The sequence below is a fragment of the Solanum tuberosum genome, unplaced genomic scaffold (assembly GCF_000226075.1).
Source record: "Solanum tuberosum cultivar DM 1-3 516 R44 unplaced genomic scaffold, SolTub_3.0 scf00371, whole genome shotgun sequence".
Taxonomy (NCBI): Eukaryota; Viridiplantae; Streptophyta; class Magnoliopsida; order Solanales; family Solanaceae; genus Solanum; species Solanum tuberosum.
This window is the reverse complement of record NW_006239294.1, coordinates 154,941-166,669: the sequence shown is the minus strand read 5'-3', so window position 1 is coordinate 166,669 and position 11,729 is coordinate 154,941.

Genomic DNA, 11,729 nt, shown 5'->3' with positions numbered 1-11,729 from the left:
TACATGTTTATTCAAAATGTCAAACAGCCCTTAATTTTTTCCCCAATAATAATAGAGTTTATGCAATTTTAATGTATAAAATTTAAGTTTGCATACCTCTATTTTTCTAGCTCTTTTTTTTTTTTCAATTTTCAAAACCTGTCTTTTTTCATTAGACATTCTTTTTGTTGAGTCTGAAATTAATCTTGATCCATCTTGTTGTTTGTATTATCGCCAAAATTGCGATTTGACTTAAACTAGTCAATTTTTCATATTTAAAGGAGTATAGGTGTATATAGTACTTATTTTTTGAAAAAAATAAATATATTTCATTGGTAGTTATATATCACTAAAGCATGCAACAATTTCAAATGATAATACAATTTGAAGTCTGTAAGCATAATATTTTAAATTTTGAAATCATTTGAAATGCTAATTTCTATACGATACATTGGCTATTTTTTGTTATTCTCTAATTCTTAAAAGAAAATCTATCTATATTTGGGTAGTTAACTGATGAGGGTATTTGTAGTCTCTTGAGATAACGGCGGGGTATTTTTTCCTAGTTGGCAGTTTAAGTGGAGGGATAAGTCCACATGGCTTGCCACATCATTAAATTTTTTGGGTGTCAACTCTTGAGGGGTATTTGGTGATCTCTTAGGATAACGGCGGGGTATTTTTTATTCCAAAATGTAATGGAGGGTATAAGTGGTCTATTTTGTATAACGAGGGGTAATTTTGACCCTTTTTCGTCTATAAAATGTAAAAATAACTTTTAGTTATGATAAATATAGAAATATTTTCTTTTTGAGTACTAATAAAATAAAGAAGACAATGTCTTTATAATTTTACTGTTAATGAGATAAGGGTCTTGTTTGGTTGCCTGATCTTGTTTGGTTGCCTTCTTTTGTGAATTCCTGAATTTATCATATGACCATTTGCACACATGACCTCTTTCTTCTTTCTCTTCACTTTGATGGACCTTTCACACATTGTATGTCATTACTTTGTGTCCATCAAGTTATTCATGTAATCCATGCTATCCGTCTCGTTTTAAGAAAAAGTACATAAACGAAAATTAGAAAGAGTCACATATAATGAAAACTTATGAATAAAGAGAATAAAATTGTTTGAATGAACACGAAATTTGTACCATTGGATGGTATAATTAATCCTTTTCTACATAGTTGACTCGAAAACTATATATATATATATATATATATATATATTAATTTGTAACAAAAACATACATTAAAAAAATTGAGAAGAAAGTAATTAATAATAATTTTCTACCCCTTTTCGGCCTATGTGACACTATCTTGTGGCCCCAGTGCGTGTTGACAATTTTTTCAAGAATAGTGCCACGTAGACCGAAAAGGGGTAGAAAATTAATTAAAAAATAAGTTCGGGGGTAATAGGACCTTAGTAAAGATTAGGTGTGTCTCATGGATTTTGGGCATAGGCTGAGGGTACTTATGCATTTTCCCTAAATGAAAATCACCTATGCTTATACCTAGCTGTAATTTCTATTTTTTTGAGAAAATTTACAAAATTGTAGAACATAACTATCATTTCTTAACCATACCGTTAGAATTTGGAGTGTATTTTTACGTCAAAGATTTACATGAGATTCGGTTAAATAGATAAAATGAAAAATGAAACTAAATGTACAAATAAATATACGATCACAAAGTTGGCTAGAGGAAGTACACAATTTCGACATTGATATCTAAAATCTTTTCAATTACATTATCAAAACAATAAAATCGTAGACATAAAGCTTTGAAACACACCTTAAGAGTTATGAAAAAGTGATTATGTAATAATGAAATGAAAAATGGAAAAGTTACAACTACAAATTCTGAAAGACCATATCTGTAATGCTTGGATAGAGGTTGATTTGAACCCCCATCTGATATAGCAATTTGACAATATATACTTTTGAATAAATAATCTATATAAAAGAGTCAAGATAACCTATATCAAAGAATCAAAATTATGAACATAGAAAAAATAACTATTAATCATAATGCATATTAGATTTTGATAGTGAATATGAAGATGTTTGGATGTCATGTAAGCTAAAAATGTGTACGAAATTATAAAAAAAATTGAGTTTGTGATGGTAATATAACCTTAGTTTAGTTAAGGTATCGAAAATTTTGGTCATAGTCTAAGCATACTTGTGTCTTATCCCAAAGTTAAACTTCGGTATTTAAAAGCCAAAGATGATGAAGAATTTTAAATGTGGATTAGTGGTTAGATATGGTTAAGATTTTGAATATTAACTGAAGGCTTAAGTCATTCATAGCCACTTAAAGTTGTCCGGATATTTCACTTAAACACCTCTACTAGAGTCTGTACCTATTGAACACTTATACTATTCAAAACTAGTACCTATTAAACATTTTTCGCTGATGTGGCATGGGAAGTGCAGTACACAGACATCAGAGCGTGAGAGACCATTTTCTGCTTTTTTTTATATCTCTTTCTTCTTCTTTCTTCCTTAATTAAACGTAACTATTTCCACCACCATTTCCACCGATACTGCTGCCACCATCCATCCTTCTCTTTCTCTCTTATCGTCAACCACCTCATTCTCTCCTTCACCACTACCATATTCATCTGGAAAGCACCCCTACCATTTTCAAGAATTAAAAATTTCAACCTGAAATTGAGTTTCCTCCGGTACCAAGCACACAAACGAGATAAAAAGAAGCAAATGGAAGTGAGTTCAGTTAATGTAATTTCGAAATTCCTTTTTCAGAAATAAGTGTTTTTTTCTTCTGAAAACAACTTAATTCCTTCATTAACGGTTTAATTTCTTTCCTTAAAAAAGACGAGCAAAGGGATGAAAATGAAGAAGCGTTGTTTTCAAACAAACAATTTCAGAAATTCTTTTGTAGAGTTGAAAAATTTCTTCACTGAAACATATCAATTTCACCATTAATGGTTTCTTTGAACTTTCTTTAGAAACTGAAAAGATAAAAAAAAGGATAAAAATGAAGAAATCGAATAAGGATATGTAGTTTGCTATTTCAATTTTTTTTCTTTAAAATCAAATAAGGAAAAGGAAAAGTTGAACGAACAGACCTGATGGTGGCTCAAAGGTCCATGGGTGGACAAAGACCTTCTTTTCCCTTCTTTTTTTTTTAAATTATAATTTTTAATAAATATTTTGGCTCAAAATGTCATATGTACGTTATTCATTCGTCAAATTGCCATATCAGCGCGAGTGTATTACACACATCTTATACTTGTAGTTATTTGTTAAAAAAGTGTTCAAATGGTTCAAATTCGAGCTGGTGTAGGTGTTCAATAGGTGTAAGGTTAGATTGAGGTGTCTAAGTGAAATATGCGGACAACTTTGAGTGGCTGTGGATGACTTAACCCTTAATTGAAATATACAATTGTGCATGTGTTGGCAAGTTAGTTGGGGCAGGGGAAATGGGGTACAGGGACTTGCAGTTTTTTTGTTTTTTTTTTAAATTTTGAATTTAATATAATTACAAATAAGTACTCCATAATTATTAACTTCCAAATAAAGAGTCATAACTCAGAAATGATCTTGAATTATGGCCGCCCTATTTTAGGACTCCATATTTATCTTTTTAGTTAAACTCAAGATAAATTAGTACAATTAAAATTTATTTTTTAATTTCAATAGCTAATATAAAAATCAATTCATTGAAGTAAATTATTATTGGGAATATTGGAATTGACTTTGAACCGTCGACAAGGAAATCCTAAAAATCGATTCATTCCTTAGTGAAGTCATTAAAGTAATCACTCAACTTAAATATTTAAAAGACCATATAGAAGAGTTGAAGCTCCAAGATAACGTGATGTCCTTAACATCTTCTCAATTAGAACTGGAGGGAGGATATGATATGATGTTATAAAAATCGCAAGGAAAGAAAAAAAGGAGGATTAATATGTTAGCTAATATTAGTAATCCCTCCCCTTCAATCCATATCTCCCCACATAGGATTAATACCACCATCTAGATGTAGATTTGGATCTATGAGAAAAGACATTAAATGTACAAGATTGAATCTGAGCCTAAAACTGTATAGCACCAACACCAGATTCATATGTAATCAGCACAATTGGGAGTCGGAATGTCCAACTAAACTCATAGGTGAACTGGTCAATAACAGAACAGAAAATACAAATTCACTCGTCTTGGTTTTTTTATTATAAGAGACATACTAGATGAATCTATTGACAATCACTGAACCTTCAGAGGTATAGAGTGAGCTAAAACAGGCTTAACAAGATTGTCTTATCCTAAGATGAGGAATGCCATGTTTATCTGTATTAATGATTCTTCTACCTGCAACTACTGGTATATCATGAAACTGTTTACAGTCAAAAGTACCTGCAAAATTAAAAGCTAGGTTAGTGAAATAATCCGTAAGAGTATTCCCCTCCCTTATTCGACAAGATTTGATGCATAATAGCTTACTTAGGTCAAAATTTCAGAAAACTGGTAAATAAGAAGATAATGCATACTAACAAAAATTGAAAAACATGATACTACAAAATGGCTCATCCTGTAACTTGCATTTCATGGTGCAATATGGCTCTAAAACTTTTCAAATTTAATTACTCTAGAACAAACAAAGATGAGATATTAAAAAAGAGTCATTGCGCACTAACCTGCTCAACCATGAATGGATGAGGGAACATGTCATTAACTAGAGTGTGTAATGAAGTAAAGGATTTCACATCAATTTGATGGTTAATCGCTACCTTCCCCTGTAAGTCCAATTCAACATGTTAGACAAGAATGTAAAACTTGACAAACTGTACATACAGTTTTTTAACAATAAAGCAAAGGGAAGAGTGCAAACCTTTGGGTTTATTATAAAATTTTTGCCTTTTGGTATTCCAATTTTCCTGTCACTTAGCTCATCGGTGTCTCTATTCCAGAATCCCACATAAAAGGGGTTATAGTCTGGTGGAAGAAGTGCTTTAATGTCCTGTAACGTAGAAGAACACATTAGAATTAGGCAGCATAAGATCTATAATCTCCATTCCGTTTCAATTTGTTTGTGGTACGTTCCTTTTTAGTCTGTTTCAAAAAGAATGTCTCTATCCTTTTTTAACAATTCTTTAATTCTAACTATCCACATGACATGTTTAAGACCACAAGATTAAAACACATTTTGGTACATTTTACATATTTTTAGTTTAAGACACAAAATTCAAAAGTCTTTCTTTACTTTTCTTAAGCTTCGTGCCAAGTCAAAACTAGACAAACAAAATGAACCGGAGGGAGTAAGTAATTTCTAGGAGAGGTGTGAAGATTGTAGCATCATGATTAGCCAACTGGATTAGAGAGCAAAATGTCATATTCACAGTTTCACCTATTATGTATAATAAAAGGTAAGCAGGAGATTGGATCTGTTTCATCTTTTTTCTTGTCCTTTTAGAGATTGTAACATCATGATTAGACTACTAGATTAGAGAGCAAAATATCATTCTCCCCTTGATATATCTGCTACAAATTTCTTAAGTTACTGGTACTTGTTGGATTTTTTTCTTTTTTTAAAGGAGTGGTATTTAGGATAACCTGCGCATACCTACACTTCGACTGGTCCACTACGAACCTCCCACCTCCCACCAACACATACCCAAATAACTCTGTCCAGAAGTCTTGATCAGAAGAATTAACTAGTGTTGCTTCTCTTGAGATAAACATGATTATCAAGATTGTCCCTCCAACTCTTAGACCCTGGGGGGGGGGGGGGGGGGGGGGGGGGGGGGGGGGGGGGGGGGGGGGGGGGGGGGGGGGGGGGGGGGGGGGGGGGGGGGGGGGGGGGGGGGGGGGGGGGGGGGGGGGGGGGGGGGGGGGGGGGGGGGGGGGGGGGGGGGGGGGGGGGGGGGGGGGGGGGGGGGGGGGGGGGGGGGGGGGGGGGGGGGGGGGGGGGGGGGGGGGGGGGGGGGGGGGGGGGGGGGGGGGGGGGGGGGGGGGGGGGGGGGGGGGGGGGGGGGGGGGGGGGGGGGGGGGGGGGGGGGGGGGGGGGGGGGGGGGGGGGGGGGGGGGGGGGGGGGGGGGGGGGGGGGGGGGGGGGGGGGGGGGGGGGGGGGGGGGGGGGGGGGGGGGGGGGGGGGGGGGGGGGGGGGGGGGGGGGGGGGGGGGGGGGGGGGGGGGGGGGGGGGGGGGGGGGGGGGGGGGGGGGGGGGGGGGGGGGGGGGGGGGGGGGGGGGGGGGGGGGGGGGGGGGGGGGGGGGGGGGGGGGGGGGGGGGGGGGGGGGGGGGGGGGGGGGGGGGGGGGGGGGGGGGGGGGGGGGGGGGGGGGGGGGGGGGGGGGGGGGGGGGGGGGGGGGGGGGGGGGGGGGGGGGGGGGGGGGGGGGGGGGGGGGGGGGGGGGGGGGGGGGGGGGGTTGTAATTACTCGAAAAAAGGTGAATGATAAAAATATCCGCATAGTAGAGGGGGGGGGGGGGGGGGGGGGGGGGGGGGGGTTGTAATTACTCGAAAAAAGGTGAATGATAAAAATAATGTGATCAGTATTGTACCAACTACCAAATATAGATTTGGGTTAAACCTGAAATGCTGATAAGTTATCAGGAATTTAATCCCGAAATCAAACATTGATCAAGGATTTCAAGTCAGCCCTGAATTCCCAAATTTAAATCCCTTTTAAAGAAACTAATATCCACTTCATACATTCATGCATACTACAAGACACCTGAAGAGCCATCAGTCTTTTGAGTACTAACTTCTAAGCAGGCAATCTTTAAGTCAAGTTGTTCAATTTCCCAAGACTATAGAAATACACAAAAATAAGCAGCTGTGCTTCACAAAAACAGCCAAGGGAGATGTATTTTTTTAATTAATATAGCAACCTTAAAACTCAAGCTACGCATAGTAGGTCCCAAGCCTAATAAGGAGGAGGTTTTGGGTAGTTAGCGCCTAACGGTCAATGTAAAAAGTAGTTTGAGATAAAAGAGTAGTTGATAGATGCTGACTGATATAGCAACTATCAATTAAATGAAAGAATTAGTGTTTTGACGTTTCATGCATAGCCAGGGATAAAGCGTACAGCGTGTACCACCTCACCAAATTTGGAAAAAGCGTCTTCTGAGGTAGTATGTTTGCTAAGACTGGAAAAATAATAGATTTTGTATAGGATTCACAATAACATCAGTGTTTAGATCTCATATTATCAAGGTTCTACTGACAGTTCTAGGGTGTTCATTTGATCATGTTCTATTCTCACCTTGAAGTGTGGAGAAGAGGTGAGAGAGACAGAGGTGGAGTGAGGGGGAAGTGTATTCAGTTTTCTCTTTTTCTAAACTAAAAAAGAAAGAAAAAAGAAACCACATTGGAAAACAGAAATCCCTGCACAGAAAATCAAAACAAACAGAAACCAAGCTGATTTTTTTTAAAAAAGAAAAGAAAAGAAAGAAGTACCAAACAGACCGAGATTGTTGGCTTGGTCAACTCTCTTGGTTTAAACCAAACAATTACAGCCCTACGCATGACAAAGCCCTTCAGAAACATCTTATAGAAGTGTAATGATATAGAGAACATTAGCATGGCCTTGTGCAAGGACGGCACACATGAATAGAGAAATGGTCCTACATGTAATAGAAAATCCAACTAACATGCTCCCTTGGGATTCAAATGAATATTCTGTATCTTTTAGGAAACTAAAAACTAGTGTCATCGGTATTTCATGTAAATGGGATTATGATTACCTGTTTGAGATTGGACAGAAACCTTTTGGTCAGATAAGCTTGAACAATTGCTCGTGCACTGAGAAAGAGTAGTTGATACCCATTTTCCTGCAATCAAGAGAAAGCCTTTCTTACATTAAGCCAGCTTCCTGTTAGTCAATCATACAACTTCATATCTACAAAAAATAACAAACGAAGAATAAAGAGGGAAAGGAGATACAAGAATTCATACTATATATGTATATTACTCTTCGACCCAACTTCTACACATTGTATAGTGTCCTACATGTTGAATCAAATACTCTGCAGTGAGGTATGTAACTTTGCAGATGTCACCTAAGCAATATCTTACATAAAGGTCTTGGTCTGCGGATTAGCCTGCCGCACTTCATCTAAAGGTTATGGTAACTTGAACACAGGACCCTTCTATCTAATTATGTTATGATTCTTCCGTGCTTGCTTATTAAACCCTTATTGTTTCCCATTTTTTTGTATGGATAAATCCTATATGATAGGATCAACGATTTACTACTCATCTCTGGCTGACTTGTTTATCAATCCCATTAAGGATCATGGGCAGAGCACCCAGCATACAACAGCATACTAACCCTAAACCTAACCCTAATTAAACAATAAAACATGTTCAGCATACAACAAGATACCTAACCCTAACCCTAACTCTAATTAAACAATAAAATTGAAACAGTACACAAATACACAATTCCGATGGCAATCACTGAACGTTATAATAAACATTTATATAGTTATACCTCTTCAGAAGTTTTAGGAGCGGGACTTATGTCCAAAGAAGTTGCAGTGGGACTCAAGACTTGCGGTGCAGCGATAGTAGTTGCCGCATGTCCGGCAACTAAGCCGTTGGTCCTTAACAGGAATGTTCGTATGGCATGCTTGATAGTGGATTTTGAGATAATCCTTGCTGTCCATGGTGCGGTCGCACTGGCTACACTTGTGATTGGTTGCCGATGGGGGGTCCAACAACTTATTCCGCTTCTCTTTAGCAGGAAGATTTTCATAGTCAATCGTGTCAGGCATGGAATAGCGATGAGTGAGAACGCCGGTGAGAAGATGAAATGGAATCGGAAATCGCTAAAAAGTTGAGAGGAAGTAGCAGATGAAATCAAAATCGCTAAAATGTTGAGAGGAAGTAGCAGATGAAATCAAAATTAGTACTAAGCAGAAAGTATGAGAAATTTCCGAGTAATTATTTAAATAAGGTATTGGCAACTATATCTTTCGTTCCCGCCATAGGTATTTTTAAATATAATTTATTAAGTAACTTTTTTTTTTGTACAGTTTTAAAATAAAACAAAAAATAATCTGAGGATATATCTTAATTCAGACGGAAAACCGTCTTACCTATGTACTCTTAGAAAAGGGTCATATTTGCTCTTAGTCATATTTATGACATATTTGCTCTTACTATCTAACTTTATGTATATATTTAATTTGCTCTAGAATCGTTAAGACGTCTCCACTTTTATTATCCTATGTGACACGTATTTGACTCGCCTATGTGGATATATATATTTATTTCCTCCCAATTTTTTTTTATTCCCAACCAATACCATTTGAGGAAATTTTAAATGAAATAAATAAATATATATATAAAATCCATGTAGGTATGCCGCGTAGGCATGATATAGGATGATAAAAGTGTGGACACGATACTTAACGGTCCAATGACAAATATGTACAAAGTTGAATGGTGGGGTAAATATACCAAAAAAATATGACAAAAAACAAATATGACCCATTTCTATAATTAAAATTCCAAAAATATGTTATTTATTTTAACAGAAAACCTCTCGCAACAATATCAATCACTATCTATGTTTGAATATTTTTATATCGAATTTATCACTATTTATTTATAAAAAATCAAGTTATTTCTATATATTTATTTATTTATTTTAATTATTAATTAATTAGAAGAAGAAGCGGTTTCAACATGTCTACTATTTGTCAATTAATTTGAAAATAAAGGTATTTCAGTCATTTGTCATTAACCTAATAAGTAGGAGTACGTTTCATTGTTTTATCTTTATGTTGCATTGTCTTACACTAATTGTAAAGCTTACACGTAGCATTCAGATATCTATATATTCTCTCTATTTTCTCTAGAAGTAGAGTTCTATTTATTGAGTTTTACTTTGGAGTTGATCACTCCATATTCGAGAATTTCCAATGGAAAAGGTCTCAATTCGATTATTTTACATTCTAACTAAAGTATATAGATAATTTTCTATTTTTGGATCTTTGTTAGATCTGCAAATTTAAGGTGAAAAGATGAACAAGATTTGATAGCCCAAAAAACATGCAGCTTTATTTTTCTAATCACAGGCAATAAGCTTGACAAGGAAAATAGATTATTGACATTTATTTCCCCTTTTTTATCAGCACAAGAATAAAATTCCCTAATTTTTTGGATGAAGAATAACAAAACTTTATTAGTTATTGCTCTTGACGATTTCCCTTTGCTTTTGCTGCAAAGCTATTCTATTAAGCATAAAAATAAGATATGTTTCTGGCTTGATGTACTTACATGAATGAGCATACTCATATTTAAGGGAAAAGGTAGAAGTACCTCCCTAGACTATGATCCAAATCTCAAAGAAACATTTTAACTAAACTAAGGTCATATTACCCTCTGAATTCATTTTTTTATATAATTTTATACACCTTTTTGGCTTACGTGGCATCCAAATATATCCCACGCGCCTCAACTGCATGGAGTCACGGGGTGTGCCACATAAGCCAAAAGGTGTACAATCTTATATATATAATGAGTTCAGGTAATAAGACCTTAGTTTAGTTAAAGTATGTCTTTGAGATTTCAGTCATAGTCTAGAGGGTACTTGTGCCTTCTCCCCATATTTAAACATTTAAAGTTTTCTATGGCAGAACCAAAACTCATAGTAATAATGTATACTTTATTTGTTTTTTGTGATGCTTTGTTAATTCGTAATGAATAGTAAGAATCAATGTTATCGAACGTTACTGTTTTATTATTTTTATTCGCTTTCTAAATTGTTATAACGTATTTTTCACTTACCCGCTCTATATTTTTGTATATGCTTTTGTTATTCTTCTTATTTCATTCAACCATATAGCAAATTCTTTCTCTACATTTGCACAATTCTCTTTTAAAATATGTTTCCTTAACTACTTTTGTTGAATATTTCATTTTTTGTGTTATTTGGTTTCCTTGCAAATTGCATACCTTCTTCCAAATGTTTGAATGCAAATGCATTATCTTTTGTGTCTTACGTAACAGGTTTTAATGGAACAATCAAGAATACACCTTAGCTAACCTTCAAACATGATGTCTAACACGTTCTTTATTATGTAAAAAAATGTACATAGCTATCTTATAATTAAGCTTATGTAAAAAGTTTATAAAGTTCTATTTTTCCAATTTTTTTAGTATATTTATGATTTCCTTCATGTACATCTTACTATAATTACACTTCAAACGTTACAACACACACTCATCAATCGAGTCACTCAACCAATATCAAATTATACACTAATAGTTCATAATATTACTCGAATACTAAATATTTATGGTGTTGAGGCCGTGCTAGCACGGGCTCCTCTGTCTAGTTATTTTTATAACATAAATGGTAGATGCTCATCTCAATTTTAACCAAGATGTATAATGGTCTTTGAGAAATTATATGTGTTCTTTTTCTGTAAAATTTATGAAAATGATACTAATTGTGACAACCTCCCCAGTCATTGTGAGATGAATTTCTGCCTATGCTTACCGTTCGTGTAGAAGTGGGATTGTTCTATTATTTTTACAAAACATTTTAAGAGAAAAAATTGATAAATGGAGTATAATAATTTGAACGGAAGACGATAACAAAATAATAAGGAAGATTCAATATTTATTTTGAAAAAATAGTTCTATATATAATGTTTTATTTTAAATTAACTTTAATTTTTTTTTTGAGTCTTACGGTAAAGATAAGGGATAATTTTGGTCCCTTTCTCTACCGTGAACCTCTTTAAATGAATACTCGATAAATTAATAAA